The 23,160-nt window shown below is 44.0% G+C and overlaps 1 long non-coding RNA gene across 5 annotated transcripts in view; it reads right to left on the bottom strand.

The window, feature by feature from the left end:
- The window catches only part of LOC112447502 (uncharacterized), a 142,049-nt gene that overhangs the window by 9,817 nt on the left and 109,072 nt on the right, over nt 1-23,160 (bottom strand). The window lies entirely within an intron of this gene.

Here is a 23,160-nt window from a genome sequence, read left to right as displayed (position 1 = left end):
CCTGGCATAGTTCCTGGAACACTGGTTTCCACTGAAGTTTATCTGAGGGAAAATTTGAAATAGGAGAAGGTGTATAAAGATGTTAGCAGCTACCATAGAAATTTAGCACAGAATAACAATAAGATAAAGTACACCCAGCATGTTAGCACAGGCTGACATACTATAGTTAGTATAAGATTGAAGATTACATTACAACTGGACTTGAAAGGGCTGGCAAATATTTATTTCTCGTACATAAGCCAAAAAGCATGGACGTCATTAAGCCTGGGCTAGAATGACAATTCCTTGGTCACCACAGACTCAGACTCTTTTTGTGATTACTACGATGTGGCCCTCATCATCAGGGTCCCAAAAGGATGCTGGAGCTCCAGCCGTCACAGCCATAATTTAAATCAGTATAAGAGTAGAAGGGAAGAAAGAGACTTCCCAGAATTTCTACACATGTGGTTACTTTTCACTGGCAAGACTTAATCATCTGGATCAGTCAAACACAAAGAAGGCTACTGCCCAGTTTCTGGCCTCAGAACAGTAGTGGCCAATAGGCTTGGCAACGGAGTCATAAGGGTAATAACTCCAAGTAGAAAAATACTTAGCGTCTTGCAGAGGATTTCACGTGTGCCTGTGCTATGACACAGGAGGAAGGAGGGCAGAAGGGAGAACTGGCTCTTGGAAACATAGCTAAAAGTAGCAGGAAGAGCGTCTCACCTGGGGCCTGTCCTGACAAAAATAGATGCACTTACAGACAGGGTCAGGGAGGATGCACGGAACGTAAACAGACCACCTTCAGCGGACGCCCTTGGTGCTGTCCAATCCAGCTTATCACAGAGACGCGGGAAGAGATTCGGGCAGAAAGCTCAGGTCCGGATGAAGACTCAGTTCTTAGCCTGTGTTCTGAATCTCTCAGAACTTGAGTATGACCTTGGGGGTGAAAAGATGAAGACCCTAACTGACCCTGAGAGACCCCGAGAAGGGCGGGGGGCCCACTGACCTTGACAGACCCTGAGAATCCCGACAAGGGAGGGGAGCCCACTGAACCTGAGAGACCCCGAGAAGGGAGGGGGGCTCCACTGATCCCGAGAGAGCTCAAGAAGGGTGGGGAGCCCACTGACCCTGAGAGACCCCGAGAAGGGAGGGGGCCCACTGACCCTGAGAGACCCCGAGAAGGGAGGGAGCCCACTGACCCTGAGAGACTCCGAGAAGGACGGGGGGCCCAGTGCTGTCCCTCACCCCTGCCCACGTGTGGGGTCTGCCAGGCATTGTCTTGGCCTCTCATTCTAGAGTCCTTTGCCAAACCTTCTTTGGCTCCAAATATTGTTATACTGTGATTTTTGCAAGGATAATTATCAGCCAATACTAGCGTTGAATGAGCATTCAACCCATCACGGTAAATACACCACCACCTGCCCTGACACACTCCACCACCACACTCTCATACACTTCTTATCTCAGAGCAAGCAGGCTTCTGGGAATTAATCTATCAAATAATTTGAAGGAAGACCCCACAGTCTGGAAACAAGACTTATGTTTCCCCAATGAATAATCATTCCATCATTAGCTGTAACTGGGAGAAGAGCATCACCTTGACCCTCCTGATTCCTTGCAGAGACAGGAGCGGGGTCCAAGACAACTTACAGCCATGGGAGATTCTGCCACGCTGAGGCTGCCCCAGAAAGGTTTGTCCTGGGGGAAACCTCCTCGAGGCAGAGGTATCATAGGCGACTGGAAGGTAAAAGTAGGAAGTCAAGAGATATCTGGAGTAACAGGCAAGTTTGGCCCTGGAGAAGAAAATGAAGCACAGCAAAGGCTAACAGAGTTCTGTAAAGACAACACACTGGTCATAGCAAACACCCTCTTCCAACAACACAAGAGAAGATTCTACACGTGGACATCATCAGATGGTCAACACCGAAATCAGATTGATTATATTCTTTGCAGCCAAAGATGGAGAAGCTCTATACAGTCAGCAAAAACAAGACTGGGAGCTGACTGTGGCTCAGACCATGAACTCCTTATTGCCAAATTCAGACTTAAATTGAAGAAAGGAGGGAAAACCACTAGACCATCCAGGTATGACCTAAATGAAATCCTTTATAGTTATACAGTAGAAGTGACAAAGAGATTCAAGGGATTAAATCTGATAGACAGAGTGCCTGAAGAACTCTGTGGAGGTTGGTAACATTATAGAGGAGGCGGTGATCAAAAACATTCCCAAGAAAAAGAAATGCAAAAAGGCAAAGTGGTTGTCTGAGGAGGCCTTACAAATAGCTGAGAAAAGAAGAGAAGTAAAAGGCAAAGAGAAAGGGAAAAGTGAAAGTGAAAGCCATTCAGTCCTGTCTGACTCTACAACCCCATGGACTATATAGTCCATGGAATTCTCCAGGCCAGAATACTGGAGTAGGTAGCCTTTCCCTTCTCCAGGGGATCTTCCCAACCCAGGGATCGAACCCACATCTCCCACACTGCAGGAGGATTCTTTACCAATTGAGCTATCTGAATGCAGAGTTTCAAAGAATAGTAAAGAGAGACAAGAAAACCTTCCTAAGTGAACATTGCAAAGAAATAGAGGAAAAGAGTAGAATGGGAAACACTAGAAATATCTTCAAGAAAATCAGAGATACAAGGGAACATTTCATGCAAAGATGAGTATGGACCTAAGAGAACCAGAAGATATTAAGAGAGGTGGCAAGAATACACAGAAGAACTACGCAAAAAGATCTTCATGACCCAGATAACCACCATGGTGTGATCACTCACCTAGAGCCAGACATCCTGGAGTGCAAAGTCAAGTGGACCTTAGGAAGCATCACTACAAACAAAGCTAGTGGAGTTGATGGAATTCTTGCTGAGCTATTTCAGATTATAAAAGATGAAGCTGTTAAAATGTTGCACTCAATATGACAGCAAATTTGGAAAACTCAGCAGTGGCCACAGGACTGGAAAAGGTCAGTTTTCATTCCAATCCCAAAGAAGGGCAATGTCAAAGAATGCTCAAACTACTGCACAATTGTACTCATTTCACATGCTAGCAAGGTCATGCTCAAAATCCTTCGAGCTAGGCTTCAACAGTACATGAACTGAGAACTTCCAGATGTACAAGCTGGATTTAGAAAAGGCAGAGGAACCAGAGATCAAATTGCCAACATCCATTGGATCATAGAAAAAGCAAGAGAATTCCAGAAAAACATCTAGTTCTGCTTCATTAACTATACTAAAGCCTTAGACTCTGTGGAGTACAACAAACTGGAAAATTCTTAAAGAGATGGGAATAGCAGACCACCTGACCTGCCTCCAGGCTTCCCTGGTGGCTCAGCTGGTAAAGACTCTGCCTGCAATGTGGGAAACCTGGGTTTGTTCCCTGGGTTGGGAAGATCCCCTGGAGAAAGGGCAAGGCTACCCACTCCAGTATTCTGGCCTGGAGAATTCCATGGACTGTATGGTCCTTAGGGTGGCATAGAGTCAGACATGACTGAGCAACTTTCACTTTACCTCCTTCCTGAGAGACCTGTATATAGGTTAAGAAGCAATAGTTAGAACTGGACATGAAACAACAGACTGGTTCCAGATTGGTAAAGGAGCATGTCAAAACCGTATATTGTCACACTGTGTATTTAACTTCTATGCAGAGTACATCATGAGAAATGCTGGGCTGGCTGAAGCACAAGCTGGAGTCAAGATTGCTGGGAGAAATATCAATAACCTCAGATATGGAGGTGATGGAATGTGAAGAGGAACTAAAGAACCTCTTGATGAAAGTGAAAGAGGAGAGTGAAAAACTGGCTTAAAACTCAGCATTCAAAAAACTAAGATTTGGCAACTATTCCCAAGACTTCACACCAAATAGATGGGGAAACAATGGAAACAGTGAGAGATTTTACTTTGTTGGGCTCCAAAATCACTGCAGATGATGACTATAGCTGTGAAATTAAAAGATACTTGCTCTTCGGAAGAAAAGATATGACCAACCTAGACAGCGTATTAAAGAGCAGAAACATTACTTTGCCAAGCAAGTTCTGTATAGTCAAAGCTATGTTTTTCCAGTTGTCACATACAGGTGTGAATGTTGGACCATAAAGAAGACTGAGCACCAAAGAATGGATACTTTCAAACTGTGGTGTTAGAGAAGACTCTTGAGAGTCCCTTGGACTGCAAGGAGATCAAACCAGTCTATCCTAAAGGTATTCATTGGAAGGACTGATGCTGAAGCTGAAGCTCCAAGCCTTTGGCCACTTGATGCGAAGAGCTGACTCATTGGATCTTGATGATGGGAAAGATTGAAGGTGGGAGAAGGGGACAACAGAGGATGAGATGGTTGGATGGCATCACCGACTCAATAGACATGGGTTTGGGTGGACTCCGGGAGTTGGTGATGGACAGGGAGGCATGGTGTGCTGCAGTCCGTGGGGTCGAAGAGAGTCACACACAACTGAGTGACAGAGCAACGACGAGAGAGCAGCGGTGCTGTTGTGAGGTCAGTCCTGCTGGACCCTGGGCCCTGCTCCAGACCCAAGTAAGAGTAGATAAAAATGGAGATTGCTGAGCTGGGGACTTTGTGCTTTGTTTACTTAGTTTGGTTTTGGTAGCTCAGACGGTAAAGTGTCTGCCTACAATGCGGGAGACCTGGGTTCAATCCCTGGGTCAGAAAGATCCCCTGGAGAAGGAAACGGCAACCCACTCCAGTATTCTTGCCCAGAAAATCCCATGGACTGAGGAGCATGGTAAGCTACAGTCCATGGGGTCGTGAAGAGTCGGACATGACTAAGCGACTTCACTTTTCACCTTGGTATGACAGAAGACAGAAGTGAAGGAAAGCATTAGTTATGACTGTGAATTTGATCTCCAATCTCCTCTTTTCTGCTGTACGGACTGGGAATTATGCAAGGCATCAAGGGCTATGAACCAATAACCTTAAAGGAATTCTATGAAATTGATCTACTCTCAGAAATTCAAAACAAAACAAAACACCCAGAGACCTGTGTCCCCCCTACCCTTCAGCAGGTTTCTGAGGCCTCTGCCACAGCAGGCATTCTGGCTTGGGAAGCGGGTAATCTTGGTGTATTTTACTTTACTGTCCACCTCAAGATTTACAATATACTGCCTGAGTTTTGGTTAGCTCAAAGTTTTGAATAAGACCTATCCCTTCCCTCACCACCAACTTTTCCTATTGGCAAAAATCAAGAATTCTCTGAATGTTTTCTGTTCTGACTTTGTATTCCTGGGAGGATCATAATGATCACAGGAGGAATTCATGGCACAGTAGTATTTTCACAATTTTTTCAGAACTCAATCTGAGCTTATCTCCAATGACTTAAAGGGAGAGAGAGTTTTTAAGAGGTGGGATGGTGGGAAATCATGGGTTACATGGATTCTGTAAGGACCTGGGTGAGAGCGAAGTTGGGCCAAGGGGCAGAAAGCAGGCTTTCTAAACTCCAGCCAAGCAAGAGGAACCTGAAGGTCATCCTGGTCAGTCCTTGCCATGACACCATGGAGTCGTGGATTAATATGCTCATCTTAGGGCAGGTTAAGCATTTCTAAATACACATTGTAAACAGCCATTTCTCCAAATACTATATGCAGATGGCCAACGTGAACATGGAATGATACTCGACATCTCTAATTATTAGAAAAATGCAAACCAAAACCACAACGAGGTATCATCTCACACTGGTCAGGATGGCCTCATCAAAAAGCCTACAAATAATTAATGCTGGAGAGGGTGTAGAGAAAGAGGAATCCTGTTACAGTGTTGGTGGGAATGTAAATTGGTGCAGTCACTATATAAAACAGTATGGAGGTTCCCAAAAAACACTAAAAATTGAGCTACCACATGATCCAGCAACACCACTTCTAGAGAAGACAAAAACTAATTTGAAAAGTGCATGCACCCTAATGTTCATAAAAGCACTATTTACAATAGACAAGACATGGAACAACCCAGGTAGCCACTGACAGACAACTGGCTTAAAATAGAGTAGTCTATATGTATACAATGGAATGTTATTCAGCCATAAACAGCACGAAACCTTTACAGCAGCTTGGATGGACCCAAAGACAATCACACTAAGTGAAGTCAGACAGAGAAGGATAAATGTTATACCATATCACTTACACATGGATTCAAGGTGAATACAAATGAATCTGTATACAAAACAGAAAAAGACTGACATAGAAATGAAGCTTATTGTTACCAGAGGAGACAGGGAGGCGGGTAGGGATAAAATAGGAGTATGGGTTAACAGATAAGAACTCCTATTTATAAAACTCCTATATATATAAAAACAAATAAGGACTAACTATAATTCAGTGTCTTATAATAAATAATGGAAACTAATCTGAAATGTGTACATATGTGTAACTGAAAGACTTGCTGCTTACCTGAAACTAACACAATATTGTAAACCAACCATATTTCAATGTAAAAAATGAATCTTTTACAATGCTGATTCACAGATTAGGAAACTGAGCTACAGAAAGGCCGGGACCTGCTCCGTCTCAGGACGCCTCATGCTTTCTGAGCCATCCTCCAGTGTACACCCCCCTACAGCACTCGATTTCCCACTAGTGAACCACGTTTTTCTCCATGTGCTTTGGAGCCAGGAGCTGCCTTGGACAGCACCTTCAGAGACAGTCTGGGGAGACAGGGAGGGGAGAGGGCGGATGAAGTGCGGGTGACGGGGAGGACAGTGAGCCTCATCCCCTCAGCCTCAGCCGGCACGTGGACGCAGTCTCCAGCAGCAGCTTCAGAGCTGGCGTGGCGGGAGCCTAGGAGTAATATCCCGGATGAACTCAGTGGGAACAGGAATACGACGGATGCGCAAATTTCGGGGACACATCAGAAGAGAGGCAGGAGTGCAAAAGAGAGAGGCTGGACGGGACTCCATCCAGTATGCCATTAGTCCTGAAAAGCCAGGACTGAAATGGCTTGGGAGAGGGAACAAGACTTTCGGGGAAAGATATGAATAAAGAATTATAGCATGTTGTCTTTAAGGTAGACTGACACGCCTATTACTTTGGAAATATTAGACCTATACTATACTATACTATAAGATCAATGCTGTGGACTTCTGTTTTCAAAGCGTTCATCTTCACAGCAATGTTACAGATACAAAAATAAATGACCTCAGTCAAAGAGGAACTTCCAAAGCGATACAAGCAAAGGGTAAGATCGGGAATCTTAAAGAACTATCATCTTCGAGGATCAGCCAAGGAGAGGCAAGAAAGAAAAAAAACAAGAGAAATGTAAGAGTCCAGAAAGGATCACATCACAGAAATTGAGGCAATGAGAAGTTTATGAAACATATTCCAAAGAGGCAAATGGTGCATTGAAGGAGAACTGCATTTTATAAGACACAGGACTATACTGGTGACTTTCAAGAAAGAAGTCTCAATATAGTTATGAGGGTGAAAACCAGACTCCAGCGGTTAAAGGAAGTGGTAAAGGATAAGAACCAGAAGCACGGGGTCACAGCCAAACACTAAAAGGAAGGAAGCTTGGATGCTAGTTGGAAAAACAAAGATCTTTTTCAATAATAAGGGAAAATGCATGAAGAACCTGAAGCATTAACCCTAGATCCAATATGTTCATCGGGGCTCCTGTACAGACTGCTGTTGTGTTCACAAAAAGCGTATGGCTCCATAAAAATGGCCTGTTTCTCTACCATATGGTGGCCCCGTCTCGGACAAGCAGCGTTCATAATGGGGGCGCTCTAGCCCAGGGACCTCCAGCCTCTGACGAGTGGAGAAGGCCGTTGCTCTCACCCTGGTTGCCAGTCCAAGGCCCTGTGGCTTGTAAACCATTTGGAGAGACTCTACTCTGGGCCTAGAGATCCCTACAGAGGACTCGCTCATCTTGGTGTCAATCACTATAGGCTCTTAAAACAAGCTATCACAACTGCGTGGCTTCAACAGCAATGCATTTCTCACGGTTGTGGAGGCTGGGGTGTCAGAGATCAAGGTGCCCAGTGAGAGCCTGCTTCCTGACTGGAGGGAGCCAGCTTCTCACTATACCCCTGCTTGGCAGAGAGAGCAGAAAGGAAGCAGGCCAGCTTTCCTGGGCCTCTTCTTACAGAAGCCCTACTCCCGTTTATGAGGACCTACCCCCGACGTAATTCCCGCCCAAAGGCCCCACCTCCTAATACTACCATACCGGAAGGAAGGACTTCCACATGTCAGCTTTGGGAGGTCACAGGCATGCAGTCCACGGCGCCTGGTGAGATGAGCCAGCGTTTCTGGGGATGCAGGGAAGGGTGCTGGTGCTCTTAAAACGGCTCAGGACATGGCAGCAGTGGTCACACTCACAGGCGACGCAGAGAATTACGAGAGAGAGCTGTCGCTCTGTCTGATGTGTCCCTGCCGTAGGGAGCTATTTCCAAATGGTGATCGTTTGCTCGCTCTCGACAGTCCCCAGCTATTTGCTCTGAGGCTACCAGGCATATATCTTTGTCTTATCAACTTTTGTTGAGTGTACATATATCTTTTTTCCAGCTATGGCCAGCAAACGCACTTGGAATAAGGTAACGTATCTTTCCTTCCCTGCCTTTCCACAGCCCTTAAAGCTCTCTGCTTCTGTAGAGCCCGTCCCCACCTGATCGATAGCTCAGGAGATTTATTCCAGGTCCTGCCTCTGATCGTTTCCTGCCCTTAACTTCCGTGTCCGTTTCTCCCCTGTGGTTCTCCCGAGAGCAGGCCTCTTCACGCCTTCCCCTCTCTCACCTGGCAGATTCAGCTCTGTGTTGCTCCATTTTATGCTTCCCCTTCATCTCTCCCAGTAGCCGTCCTAAATCTGCTCGCCCTGGAAACACTCTCAATGATATCTCTGTCCTCCAGAGCCCGGACAGAATAGACTGAGGGGCAAGGAGCAATTAAAAGCAGAGACCAAGTGCTTCCAATTACATGCTCGCTTTCGGCAATAATGGAGACAGCCAGCATATCAGTTCGGCACATGCACACGGGGAATCTTTTCACCAAATGAGCCACAACACGAGTTACACTCCAAATGCTATAAACTGGCTTTGAAAATAAGTGAAAACAATTAAGTACAAAGTGTATGCCTGATTCAGACTTGAATAAACCCTGTGATTTCTTCAAACATGCTATCTTTAGGAAAGAAGGCGTTGCCCCATCAGGGAGCAGGTCGAGGAAGCTGTGACGTGAGTAGCACAGATGTTTCTAAATGTCCAGATGGTATTTGAAAAGTTCAAAGCTTTCCAGTATCTGTTAAAGTCATGGGTCAGAACCGAGTATGCTGTTTGAAGCCATGCTCAGACACTGCTCAGGATATTAACTGTCTACCCAAATTATCCATGCCATGTAATTAATACAGGGCACCAGTTTATCCTGGAAGGGCGACGGGAAGTGGAGGGGGGACTGCACAGGCCACCGCTGCCCTGACCACACGGCATCAGGGAAAGGCTGGTCCCTCGGCCCAGCCAAAGAGCGAAATGCAGGTTCATAGTTCTTTTTGTTCACACATACGCATTCTTGAAAGTTCCATTGCTAGCACATGTGTCTACTCCCCTTTTGAAAAGCCACAGAATGAAAAAAGGTTTATCCGTTTTAAAATGCCATCTTTGCACAAACTGGAACCTGTGGGCACCCTCTGGCTTATAACCTTGCTGTTTCTCTGAACCTCGTAAAGCCTACGTGAGCCAGGTCGCTTGCCGTTTGCCCTCAGACGCTCAGGCCCTGGCTGGTAGGGGAGCCAATGCGTGCGGTTGGTTAGCTTTTCCTCGGCCTAATGAAGCTGAAGAATAGCAGTTTCCCATGTGAATTTTCTTCTCCTCTGCAGCACTGAGGAGGTGTTTGCAGGTTCTGGCGGGTCCAGGGGACTATTGTGTGTGCCTGCCGAGTTCCTCCAGCTGCAGGAGCGACCTGCAGGAGGCAATTGTGCTGAGAGCCTGGCACCCCTTAGACCGCTGTGTGAGGTCTGTGCTCCTTCCCAAGGCCTTCAGAATCACCCAGCTAGAGTGACTGCCTCCACAGCTGAACTCAGCACATCACGGGTGACTCCCAGGGAGCTGATGCCCACTGAGAGAGAGAGACAAAGAGAAAGTGTTGGTCTGAGAAGCGGGGACTCAAAGGGAATGAACCAGGGAGCAAGACAGAGACATCACTAGGGGCTGCTCTCCCCGGGCCTTCAGAGGGAGGTTCATAGCTAAGACTGAAGGTTCAGGGGGCTGTGCTTGTGCAGAATGTGTGCAGACCAGCTAGTGCAAAAGCAGAGACGAGAGCTGGACCCAGGAGTAGCCCCACGGCTGCCACCAAAATACCCGCAGGCCAGCGTCAGCTGCACCCAAGCATAATGGAAAGGGTGGAGCTGATGGTGTCCCCATTTCCATTAACATACATGAATACTAGGCTTTAAGATAGGGTAGGGACACCAAGTCGGAGAAGGCAATGGCAACCCACTCCAGTACTCTTGCCTGGAAAGTCCCATGGATGGAGGAGCCTGGTGGGCTGCAGTCCATGAGGTTGCTAAGAGTCGGACACGACTAAGCGACTTCACTTTCACTTTTCACATTCATGCATTGGAGAAGGAAATGGCAACCCACTCCAGTGGTCTTGCCTGGAGAATCCCAGGGGTGGGGGAGCCTGGTGGGCTGCCGTCTATGGGGTCGCACAGAGTCGGACACGACTGAAGCGACTTAGCAGCAGCAGCAGCAGCAGCAGGGGTACCAGGTATGAATCATCTCGTGTCTCTAACGTGACGGCTTGTGGCATGGCTGTGTGTGTGTGTGTGTTTTCCTGGGTGCAGCAACTAACAGTTACTGCATTCTTCAGGGAAGCATTAATAAATTAAACAGTTTGGAGCAGAAAAATATTACCAGTGGGCAGAGAGTCCAGAAAAAGTACTAAAATGATGAAGGAGCTGGCGGCCGCAGGGAACCATGCTGGAGCTATAAATACAGAGAGCACAGGCAATGAGTGAGGACTGGTTGCTCGAGCCACCCCTAAACACATGTCCCCAAGCAGGCAGCCCGAGCCCCCCACACTGCTCCCAGCGGGCCGGCATGTGGCCTCCGTCTCCAGGGCTGCGGACGCTCTCACAGGGTCGATTGCTCAGACAGAGATGCTGAAATTGGAGTATGCAAAGGATCACACAGGACTTACACAAACTTGCACAGCCTGAGTCCCACCCACCTCTCTCCCTACGCCCAAGAGAGAACTGACTCGATGCCTGTGTGATGGGACTCAGAAATGTGAAGTCTTCAAGCTCCTCAAATCTTCAAGGGACACTCTTCTCACCAATGCAAAGACGGACCCTGGATGAAACTCCAAGACGGAGCTGCCTTCAGAGACCTCACTGTTTTCTCTCTCGCGGGCGCTGTACTTACCGTCAGCTCTCATGGACCATCCACAGATAAAAAAGTGTTTCAGGAAATTAGCAGCTGATAGACATTTATGCCTTAGGTTAAGTTTAAGTCCATGTATTTCCTACCTTTGGATCATTGCTGGGCACATAAATCCCAAAAAGTGTTCGTGGATAAAATGAAACTGCTTAAAGAAAATAACATACATCAAGGAGTCCATTAAAGATGATCAGTTTCCTCTACATGCAATTGTTGGTACATCTGCCTCCTTGTTGGGCTGGGACTGTCTTGGCAAATGGAGAAACCAGACTCCATAAAACCCTACCACAAGGACTGTCCGCCTACCCAGCTCTGGGCCACATGGGAAGACTGTGTTTTTCCAGAAGAGCATTTTATGCCTGAAGCCACCAAAGGAAAGCAATAAATATTAATTTCCACTCTGTGCTTATTTGTTAGAAATCTAACTGAATTTAAGAAGACGGGGAGCCTTGCTACTGTGGTCATTCTCACTGTGCGTTAGAACACCCTGCTGGTCAGACCAGATAAGGAGGCTAGCAAGATGAAGCCACCTTCCATTTATTTTACCCAAGTGTAAAAAAGAAAATACTTGTTGAGAAAATAGTGGTTACTGGCTCAAATAAAGATGTCCTCAGTAACACTGAGATGGTGAGAATTATGCTTCTTTTGTTGTTTATAAGAAAGTAAATGGGAATCGGATTATCATATAAGGTAATGTTTATTGAGCACATAATATGTATGCACAGGTCACTGTATTAATAGTTGTACATGAATTTTCTTTTAATTTTCCTATTCAATGAGTACATTACTTTTAGCATTCTCATTTCACAGATGAGAAAAATAATTGGTGGATATTTGTTTGGTGGAGGAGAGGGTCATTCCACTGATTTGTAAGAAGCTGTACGTAGTAGTAATAGAGCTCACCAGGGCCCAAATTCCCCTTATAAAATAAGCAAGGCAAAAAAAGATTTGAGAAGAGATAAGTTAGATTATAACTAATGCAAAGCAGAGCAAAGATTCAAACATTGCTACAGTGATGCCAAAGCTCATGTTCGTAACAACTGCCCTGTACTCTTTCCTCTTGCTTCACTGCTTGGGTAAATCAACAGCGGGGAATGCTACAGTCCGGATGTTAAGTACTTACATAGATCATCATTTGAAAGGTCTCTCAGTGTGTATATCTAGGACAACTACCATCAAATAAATAGGTAATTGCTATACTTCTTTGAAGTAGAAATTTTCTTAAAGTCGGGCGTATGAGGGGGTCAATAAACTGTAATTTGCTTTGCTACTAAAATTGTGCACTGTGGGCTCAGGGAATTAGAAGCCACAGTAGCCATCTTCTTGTAGGACCCTGGATCCAACCAGGAATTCCACTCACAACATCCCCAGTGGAAAATCCTAGTAGCTCAGGCAACAGGCACTTGAGTCTGTTTTTACTAATGCTTCCAGATCCGAATTAAAGGATAGTTCCTATATGAGGATCTGCCTGATGGATGAGTCAGAATTTCTTTTAATGTTTTTAATCATAGTGTAGGTTACATGAGACGATCATATATTTTTTTCTCTCTCTCATTTTCTTCCCAGCTTTAGTGAGCTATAACTGACATATATATGCTTAAGTATAAAATACAATGCTCCTTCAGGGATCACAGCCTTGTCATGGCAAAGGGGCTTGCATAACTCAGTCACGCTAGGAGCCATGACGTGCAGGGAATGCCAGAGAAACTTGTATGCAGGTCAAGAAGGAACAGTTAGAACCGGACATAGGACAAAAGACTGGTTCAAAATTGGGAAACGAGCACGTCAAGACTATACTGTCACCCTGCTTATTTAACTTATATGCAGAGTCCATCATGCAAAACGCTGGGCTGGATGAAGCACAAGCTGCAATCAAGATTGCCGGGAGAAATGTCAACAACCTCAGATATGCAGACGACAGCACTCTAATGGCGGAAAGTGAAGAGGAACTAAAGAGCCTCTTGATGAAAGCAAAAGAGGAGAGTGAAAAAGCTGCCTTAAAGCTCAACATTCAACAAACTACGATCACAGCATCTGGTCCCATCACTGCATGGCTGTAGCCATGAAATTAAAAGATACCTGCTCCTTGAAAGAGAAGCTGTGACAAACCTAGTAAGGTTTTTAAAAAGCAGAGACGTCTATAGGCCAACAAAGATCCATATGCACACTCAAAGCTATGCTTTCCCAGTAGTCATGTATGAACCTGAGAGCTGGGCCATAAAGAAGGCAGAGAACCAAGGACTGATGCTTTTGAACTGTGGTGCTGGAGATTTCCAGTAGTCATGTATGAACCTGAGAGCTGGGCCATAAAGAAGGCAGAGAACCAAGGAACTGATGCTTTTCAACTGTGGTGCTGGAGAAACTTGAGAGTCCCTTGGACTGCAGGGAGATCCAGCCAGTCCATCCTAAAGGAAGTCAACCCTGAATATTTATTGCAAGGACTGATGCTGAAGGTGAAGCTCCAATACTTTGGCCACCTGATGGGAAGAGCTGATTCACTGGAAAAGTCTCTGATGCTGGAAAAGATTGAAGGCAGGAGGAGAAGGAAATGACAGAGGATGAGATGATTGGATGCATCACTGCCTCAATGGACGTGAGTTTGAGTAAACTCTAGGAGTTAGTGAAGGACAAGGAAGACTGGTGTCCTACAGTCTATGAGGTCGCAAAGAGTCGGACATGACTGAGCAACTTTCCAACAAGTAGTTAGTTGCAATTTCTTGTAATAGTTGGGTTCATATCTAACATCCTGTGATTCATTTTCCATTTTCTCCATTTGTTCATTGTTCCTCTATTCTTGACTTCTTTTAGGTCATACTCAACATTTTCTATTAACTTTCATCATGCATTCTTATACTCTTCTGTTAAGAGTAGCCATCAGTTCAGTTCAGTTCAGTTCAGTCGCTCAGTCGTGTCCAACTCTTTGCAACCCCATGAATCGCAGCACGCCAGGCCTCCCTGTCCATCACCAGCTCCCGGAGTTCACTGAGACTCACGTCCTTCGAGTTAGAGATGCCATCCAGCCATCTCATCCTCTGTTTTCCCCTTCTCCTCCTGCCCCCAATCCCTCCCAGCGTCAGAGTCTTTTCCAGTGAGTCAACTCTTCGCATGAGGTGGCCAAAGTACTGGAGTTTCAGCTTTAGCATCATTCCTTCCAAAGAAATCCCAGGGCTGATCTCCTTCAGAATGGACTGGTTGGATCTCCTTGCAGTCCAAGGGACTCTCAAGAGTCTCCTCCAATACTACAGTTCAAAAGTAGCCATGCTGCTGCTGCTAAGTCGCTTCAGTCATGTCCGACTCTGTGCGACTCCATAGATGGCAGCCTGCTAGGCTGCCCCGTCCCTGGGATTCTCCAGGCAAGAACTCTGGAGTGGGCTGCCATTTCCTTCTCCAATGCATGAAAGTGAAAAGTGAAAGTGAAGTTGCTCAGTCGTGTCCGACTCTTAGCGACCCCATGGACCGCAGCCTACCAGGCTCCTCCGTCCATGGGATTTTCCAGGTAACAGTACTGGAGTGGGGTGCCATTGCCTTCTCCGAAAAGTAGCCATAGATAACTACAAAAAATACTCTTGAATTATATAGTTCATTTCCATTTCTTACACTTACCACTCTGTAGCACTGTTGTTACTTCAAGACTTTTAAACTCCTTTTATTGTCGTGATACATTTTAGTTCTACACATAAATGAAACTCCATAATGTTCATGTATGATGAACATGCATATATTCATGTATCTATCAATATGTTTATCTTTTATTCTTTCTGCCTTTTTATTCCTTCCTACACTTCTGTTTTTGATAATCTTTCTGCTTGATAAATTCTAAGTTTTTTGCTTTTTATTTTTACTAAAAGCTAAGTGAAGAAAATTTCTCTCAGTCTTTGTCTGAAAACATTCATGCTATTCTAAAGGATATTCTTCCAGAATACATAATTCTTGTGTGGCAGTTATTTTCATTTAGCACTTTAAAGATATCATTCTATGTTTCTGACTTCTGTTGTGTTTGCAAAGAAGTAATTTAATGATCTAACTTTATTTCCCTTGAAAGCAATGTGGCTTTCTTCTCTGAATGCTTGTAAGATTATTTTCCTTTTTAGTTTAGTTTTTTTTTTTTTTTAACAGATTAATTGTATATGCTTATAACTATTTTTTTTCTACTTTGGACTTGCTAAATTCTTGAATCTTTGGATTGGGTTCATATCTAACATCTTGTTATTAAAAATTATTATTTTTTAATTTTGAAAGTTTTAAATCATTATCTTATTAAATACTGCTGCTGTCCTATTATGCATTCTCCCTTTAGGATTCCTTTTATGCGTATGGTACATACTATATATTGGTGTTTTAAAGTGTGTTTCATACGTCTTTTGCACTCTATTCTGTTCTGTCTGTGTCTTTTCATCTGTGTCTCAGTTTGCATCTTCTCTTCTGACCTGCTTTAACTAAATCTGTGTTCCATTGTATCCAGACAAATTTCAGGTTTGATTTTGTTGCTATTGTCTAGTTCTAGGATGGTTATTTTATTTTTTGAGATAGGCTTTATGTATTTGGCCCTTTCCTCTAATTTCTTTGATATATTGCTTGTAGTTATTCTAAACACTTTGTACACTAACTCTGTCACCTTGATCATCAGAGGATTGCATATATGTTATGTCTCTTCATCACTGGCCCTATTACCTTGTCTCTTCATGGTGCTATTAATGTTTAATTGTATCCCAGATATAATGAATAGAATGATCATAGATTGTTCAAGATACACAAATCAATGTTATATACCACATTAATAACGAAAAGATGAAACCATAGGATCATCTCAATAAATGTAAAAAAGCATTTGATAAAATTCAACATTCATTCATGATAAAAACTCTAACCAATGTAGGTACAGAGGGAACATATCTCTACATAATAAAAGTCATTTATGACAAACTCACAGCCAACATAATACTCAGTGCTAAAAGCTGAAAGCCTTCCTGCTAAATTCAGGAAGAAGACAAGGATGCTCACGCTCACCCCTTCTGCTCAACACAGTGTTGGAAGTTCCAGCCACAGCAATGAAATGGGAGGTAAAAGGTACCCAAACAGGAAGAGAAGAGGTAAAATCACCATTAACTGCAGATGACATGATACTCCATATAGAGAACTCTGAAGACTCCACACAAAATCTATTATAACTAATTAAGAAACTCAGCAAGGCAGCAGAATACAAGATTCATATACAGAATATGTTGCATTTCTTTACACAAGCAATGAAATATTAGAAATATAAAGTTAAAAAACAATACTCCCTTTAAAATCATGTCAAAAAAATGACCTAGGAATAAACTTAACCAAGGCAGTAAAGTCCTATATGAAATCTATAAAACATTGATAACATAAACTGAAGATGAGTCAGAGAAATGGAAAGATATTCCATGCTCTTGGATTGGAAGAATTAAAACCATTAAAATGGGCATACTACTTCCCAAGCTATCTGTAGATTTAATGTGATCTCTATCAAAATAGGCAGACATTTTTTTTCCACAGAACTAGAAGATATAACCCTAAAGTTTGTACAGAACCACAAAGACCCAGAATTGCCAAAGCAATCCTGAGAGAAAAGAACAAAGCTAGAGGCATAACCCTTCCGGATTTCAGACACTATTACAAAGCTACAGTAATCAAAACAGCATGGTATTGGCACAAACAGCATATAGATAAGTGGTACAGAATAGAGAACCCAGAATAAACCCACACACCTATGGTCAATTAACCCATGAGGTTAACTGAGGAGGCATGAATGGAGAAAAGACAATCTCCTCAAAAATAGTGTTGGGAAAGCTGGACAGCTACTTGTAAAATGATGAAGTTAGAACACTCCCTCACATCATATGCAAAAATAAGCTCAAAATGGTTCAAAGACATAAATATAAAACATGACACCATAAAACCCCTAGAAAAGAACACAGGCGAAACATTCTTGGACATAAATAATAGCTATATTTTCTTAGATCAGACTTTAAAGGCAAAAGAAATAAAAGCAAAAATAAATAAGTGGGACAGAACCATACTTCAAAGCTTTTACACAGCAAAGGGAACCATCAGCAAAATGAACAAATGACCTATGGAATAAGAGAAAATATTTGCAAATGCTGTGACTGACAAGTGGTTAATATCCAAAATACACAAACATCTCATACAACTCAATACCAAAAAAACATATAATCCAATTTTGGGCAGAAGACCTTAATAGACATTTCTCCAAAGAAGATATTCAGATGGCTAGTAGGCACATGAAAGGATGCTGAACTCAAGAGTACTGGAGTGGGGTGCCATTACCTTCTCCGAGCTAATTATTAGAGAAATGCAAATCAAAACCACAATGAGGTATCACCTCATACTGGTCAGAAAGACCATCATCAAAAAGTCCACAAACAGTAAACGTTGGAGAGGGTGTGGAGAGAAAACACTATGCTGTTGGTGGGAATGTAAAGTGGAACAACCAACATGGAAAAGAGCATGGAAGTTCCTTTTTTAACTAAAAACACAACGACCATAAGAACAAGCAATTCCACTCCTGGATATACATATATAGGAAAGACAAAAACTCTAATCCAAAAAGATATATTCACTCCAATGTTCATAGCACTATTTAAAACAGCAAAGACACAGGGACACTCCAAGTGTCCGTTGACACATGGTTGGTTTAAGAAATGATATGTGTGTATGTATGTGTGTATATATATATTATATATATAATATAATATATTACATATATACATTATATATATAATATATAATATTATATATATTACATATATACACACATATACACACACATACATACACACATGTCATTTCTTAAACCGTCCCATTATATATATATAATTATATATACACAATGGAATACCACTGAGCCATAAAAAAGAATGAAACATTACCTTTTGCAGCAACACAGACGGACTTAGAGGATATCATGTGAAGTGAAGTGAAGTCAGAGAAAGACAAATATTATATGAGATCACTTATATGTGGAATCTAAATAAAATACAAATGAATCTATATACAAAGCATAACTAGACTCACAGGCATAGAAACCAAATCTGTGGATAACTAAGGGAAGTATGGAGAGGGGGCAAATTAGGACTAAGGAATTAGCAGATACAAACCTCTATACATAAAATACATAAGCAACAAGGGTTTATGCGACAGCACAGGGAACTATATTCAATATCTTATAATAACTTATAATGGAAAATAATATGAGTATATATAACTGAATGACTTTGCTGTATACCTGAAACTAACACAATATTGTAAATCAACTATATTTCAATTAAAAAAAATCATAGAAGGTCCAGATCATTTTTTTTTTTCACCATAGGGTGCTCTCTCCCCAATTAAGCAAATGCAGTGAAATATCATCTTAAGCCATCTAGAAATTCATTATGGACAGAACCAGATTGCAATACTTATAGTATTCAGACCATTTCTAATTTTTACTGCTTGAAGGGCATAAATCTCCCAGATTTTTTTGAATAGAACCCTGATAGGATTCTGTCTACTGAACCCCAGAGCAGTAAATGGTTTCCATCTCTCCTCTTTACAAGTTTCAGGCAATATATCCATCCCCTGGAGCAAATGCCTTGAATTCCTGACACATATTGTTGAAGAATGCTCTCTCACTGGCAGATCTTAGTTCCTAACCATCAGGAAACTATAGATACTTTACTCTGCATTTTAAAATGAAGCTTTTAGCTTAGCTCGCCTGCAGCTCCAGAACTTGTGTGGAAAAAACATGAGTTTGAGTTCCTTCAAGTTTCTGAATTGCCACATCGGTCACATTAAGCTGCTGAAAGCTTGGGTGGTTACTCTCACCCCAGCAGAGTCCTGCTGAGTCAGCAAGACTACCGCTTGGGTCATGCCCCGAGCCAGGAGATGACTCAGGTTGAAACCTGACTGCAAGGGGCCAGCGTACTTCTCCCCTCTCAAGCGTGAATCTCACCTCTGCTACTTCCATAGCTCTCGTGCATTCAGAAATATGAACTTCACAGCTTATCTTTTTACGTCAAGTTGTTGCCTTGGGAGCATCCACTGCATTCTACCTAGAAGCACAAGTCTACCACACTCTATCTAGAAGTAGAAAAGGCCAAGTTAGGAATCTTTTGGTTGCAAGCAGCGAGCCACCAGACGCAAACTGGCTTAGGAAACATGAATCTGTTTCACCCAACTGAATAGTTCACGTGTCAGGCTGGCTTCAGCTACAGGCAATCCACAATTTCTTTCTCTCTAAGTCTCATTGACTATAGTCAGTTACGTGGCCATTCCTGTCTTAGTCATCACCCAAACTAAATGGCCTTAGAGAAGGGGGAATGCATGATTCCTGGGAGCAAAATCTGCATTGTGTTATTAGAAAAAAATAAGCAGATTGCGGGCAGTCAGAGCAACTGTGCACTATACCCAACCCGTCTAGCTGTCGTTCACCTACTTGTCTTCTCAAACGCCATCGTTTCTACCAGCCACTTAAGCCCCGAAATGAATTCCTTTCACTTGTGTATTGCACAGATTAAGCTGAAACCTTGTTCTCAGTACTTGTTTTGATATCCAAAGCACAAAACCCACGCTGGACGGCTGCTAGATGCTTAATACCCTGTGTCTTGGTTGGTTCTGGGAAAGTTGTGTGTTTGTGTCTGCGGTCACTACAGTTGTGTCTGGCTCTTTGCGACCCTGTGGAATGCAACTCTCTGTCCATGGGATTCTCCAGTCGAGAGTACTGGAGTGGGTTGCCATTTCCTTCTCCAGGGGATCTTCCCAACCCAGGGATTGAACCCTGGTCTCTGGCATCTCCTGAATTGGCAGGCGGGGATTTTACCACCAGCGCCACCCGGGAGGCCTCCTCGGTAGGTCACCTGATTGCATTTTATGCTGCAGGTCAGCGAGTGAAGAAGGATTCGCTTCTCAGTTTTCAACTCTAATCGTGTGCTAATAAGCTGTCAGAAGAAAGCACTTTAAAATAAGCTGTGGGCTACTGTTGTACATTTTATACAGTGCTCTATTAAGAAAAGCCAAACAGCACAGCGGCTGCCTTGCTAACCCCTGAGCCTCTTCCCTGGCGTGGAGGCTGACCTCGGAGGCCCACTCTGGGTGTGATGCGGCCCATCCCATTTCCCGCCCTCCAGGCGGCAATTACGGGGCCACGGCGGTGCTGCTCTGCAAGCGAGGAGACTATGGGCTGCACGGAACTGTGTCAGAGAGGCAGCCCGTTTCCTCCCACCTGCTTGATGTGTCTCTCCCAACAAAGGAAATGGTTGGGCATCCTTTCTTTCACCTGCCTGCCGCCAGAAATTGCATAAAAGAGTCTCCACTTTGAGCCTGAGCTTGAAACGAGGAACTGACTTCAGTCAGTGGAGGGCTGGGATTACCCGATCACGCTCGTTTCAGGAGGTGTGCAGCTCCCACAGTGGCTGTGTAAACTAAAGGCATCTGAGAGAGACCCAGAGGAAGTAACCAGTGAGAACAGAGGCGTGGTGTGACAACGTGGAGCAGAGTCTCTGGGGTCAGAACCCTGGCTCTGCCACTGGGTGGCCCTGGGCCTCCGTGCCTAGATACAGCCCTTGTGACTAATCGGGCTAACGCGAGTGAAGGGCTTAGCATGGTGTCAGGCGTAACTGATAAAAATAGTCATTATTGATATTTTTATTGAATTACACAGGGAACTTTAGGGATAGCTATTTATCACCATGGTAATGAGCTAGCGTGGCAACAGCCACAGATGAGTGCTGTAGATAAGCAGAAGAGGCTTAAGGATTAGGCTTTTTGAAGTGTGTCCATATATATTTTTTCTGCACATTAAAATGCCCAAAGTATTTTGAATGCCTGCAGACCCAAGAGCAGAGGTTATCATTAAAAGTTAACAGCATTAATTAAAGCAGGAAAAATTAGAGGTATTTTCCTCAGGACTAATACGGATGCCAAAATCTCCTTAGACTGTAACATACAAACTCGTATGTTAAATGCATTTTTTCCCAAGAAACAAAGTAGGAAGAAGCTAGGTGGAATGACTGGCATTTTATTTACTTATATACCCTGCATCTATGGTTATCCAGAACCATCCTGGATTGAAAGCAATTAGTATCCAAGCTTGATCCATTTTCTCTGTTCGAAGTTTTGACTTCTTTCTTCTTCCCTGTTGTGAATCTCATCCATAAGAACATTCTGCTCACCTAGTCATCACAGATACTTATTGATTTGTAATTGATTTGAAAAACACGAATAGTGTATGCCAGGCCTTGTGCTACTGACATGCTTTCCTGATGGCCCGGCAGAAAGAATCTACCTGCAAATGCAGGAGACATGAGTTTGATCCCTGGGTTGGAAGATCCCCTGGAAGAGGAAATGGCAACCCACTCCAGTATTCCTGCCTGGAGAATCCCACGGACAGAGGAACCGGGCAGGCCACAGTCCCTCGGGCTGCAAAGAGCTGGACCTAACTTAGCAGTGAACGACAGCAGCAGCGGCACAGACGTTAAGAGTGGAGGTCCTGCTCCCAGCGCCCTGGGGGTGAAGGCAAGGAAACAGTGTTCTAGCACAATGAGAGAGACGTGCAGACTGTGAGAAGCCAGGAGGCTCTGACTCTTAAATGATGATGGGAGTCAGGCGGACAAGCCCAGAAGTGAGGATCTTGGCACAAACAAATGTATAGAGGCGAGAAACAGCTCAGCATGGGAAGAAACTAAAAATCATTGGATGTTGCTCTCATAGGAGTTTCAAAGTAGTCAGTGGCAGAGGAATTCTGGAGAAGTGGACGGAAGCAAAGTAGCGAGGTGCCTCTTTCGCTTGAAGAACTTTGAGTTCTTTTCTGTACATAGTGAGGAGCCACTGAAAGTCCAGAAGCAAGAAGTGACCAGGTCAGATTTGACCAATGAGACAGATTACAGAGCCGAGGAGGTCATCCAAGGCTCTAGCTGGAGGCAGCAAGCCCCGCGGTGAACCTGCTGCAGTTCTCCAGGCCAGAAACCCGAGGGCCGGGATGCAGGCCAGGGCTGTCGACACCACCGCTGAGAGAAGACTAGGAAAACATCTGTCTAGGGAAGATGAAATGAAGCTTTCCCAGAAGAATCTTTAAAAGAAAACACAAGGAAAACACTCAGAAGCAAAAGAAAGATAAAGTATAAAAATACAGTGACCAGTGAATCTACACAACACGCGTCCAAGGTACTTAAGTCACACTGACCTCATATCCTACCAAGTGCTTAAGCCCCGTAAGTTTCCCTGGCCTCCGTCCGGCCTCATCCTGGGGCCGACTGTGATGGCACTGCAGCCAGCAGGGGAGGCGCCCTCAGCGGCCCCCGTGTTTCTCCTTCTGAGAACCGTGAAGCAGGTCTTCAGGCCTTAGATGACGAGGCCGTTGCTGTGTGTCTCCCATTTCCTACAGCTGACAGTCCTGGTCCCAGGCTCTGAGGCCTCAAAGGGGAAAGCTGCCTCTCTCCCTGCTTCCCAACACTTTTCTCATGGACTTTAGGCCTCTCGTCTTCATTTTATATTGACTTCCAGCACCTGGCCTGATACCTTTCTTCAGAGCAGAACTTCTGAGAATTCTAATCAGAGAAGCTCTTCTGTGAACCCTGACCAGTATCTTTTTATTCGGCAGTCTTTAAGAGAGTCACAGTCAATGGCAGGGAGACAAGCTAATCTCTTCAGTAGCAAACGTTTTGTTCATTTATGGTCCTAAGCGGAGGTCCCAAACCTATGGCCCTCAGGTCAAATCTGGCCCGCTGTTTGTTTTAATCAAGTTTTATTGGAACACGGCCACTCATTCACTCAAGCATTTCCTCAGTTGCAT

This window comes from Bos taurus, chromosome 7 (assembly GCF_002263795.3).
Source record: "Bos taurus isolate L1 Dominette 01449 registration number 42190680 breed Hereford chromosome 7, ARS-UCD2.0, whole genome shotgun sequence".
NCBI classification, from domain to species: Eukaryota; Metazoa; Chordata; class Mammalia; order Artiodactyla; family Bovidae; genus Bos; species Bos taurus.
The sequence above is the reverse complement of the archived record's forward strand: the minus strand, read 5'-3'. Positions and strand labels throughout refer to the sequence as shown.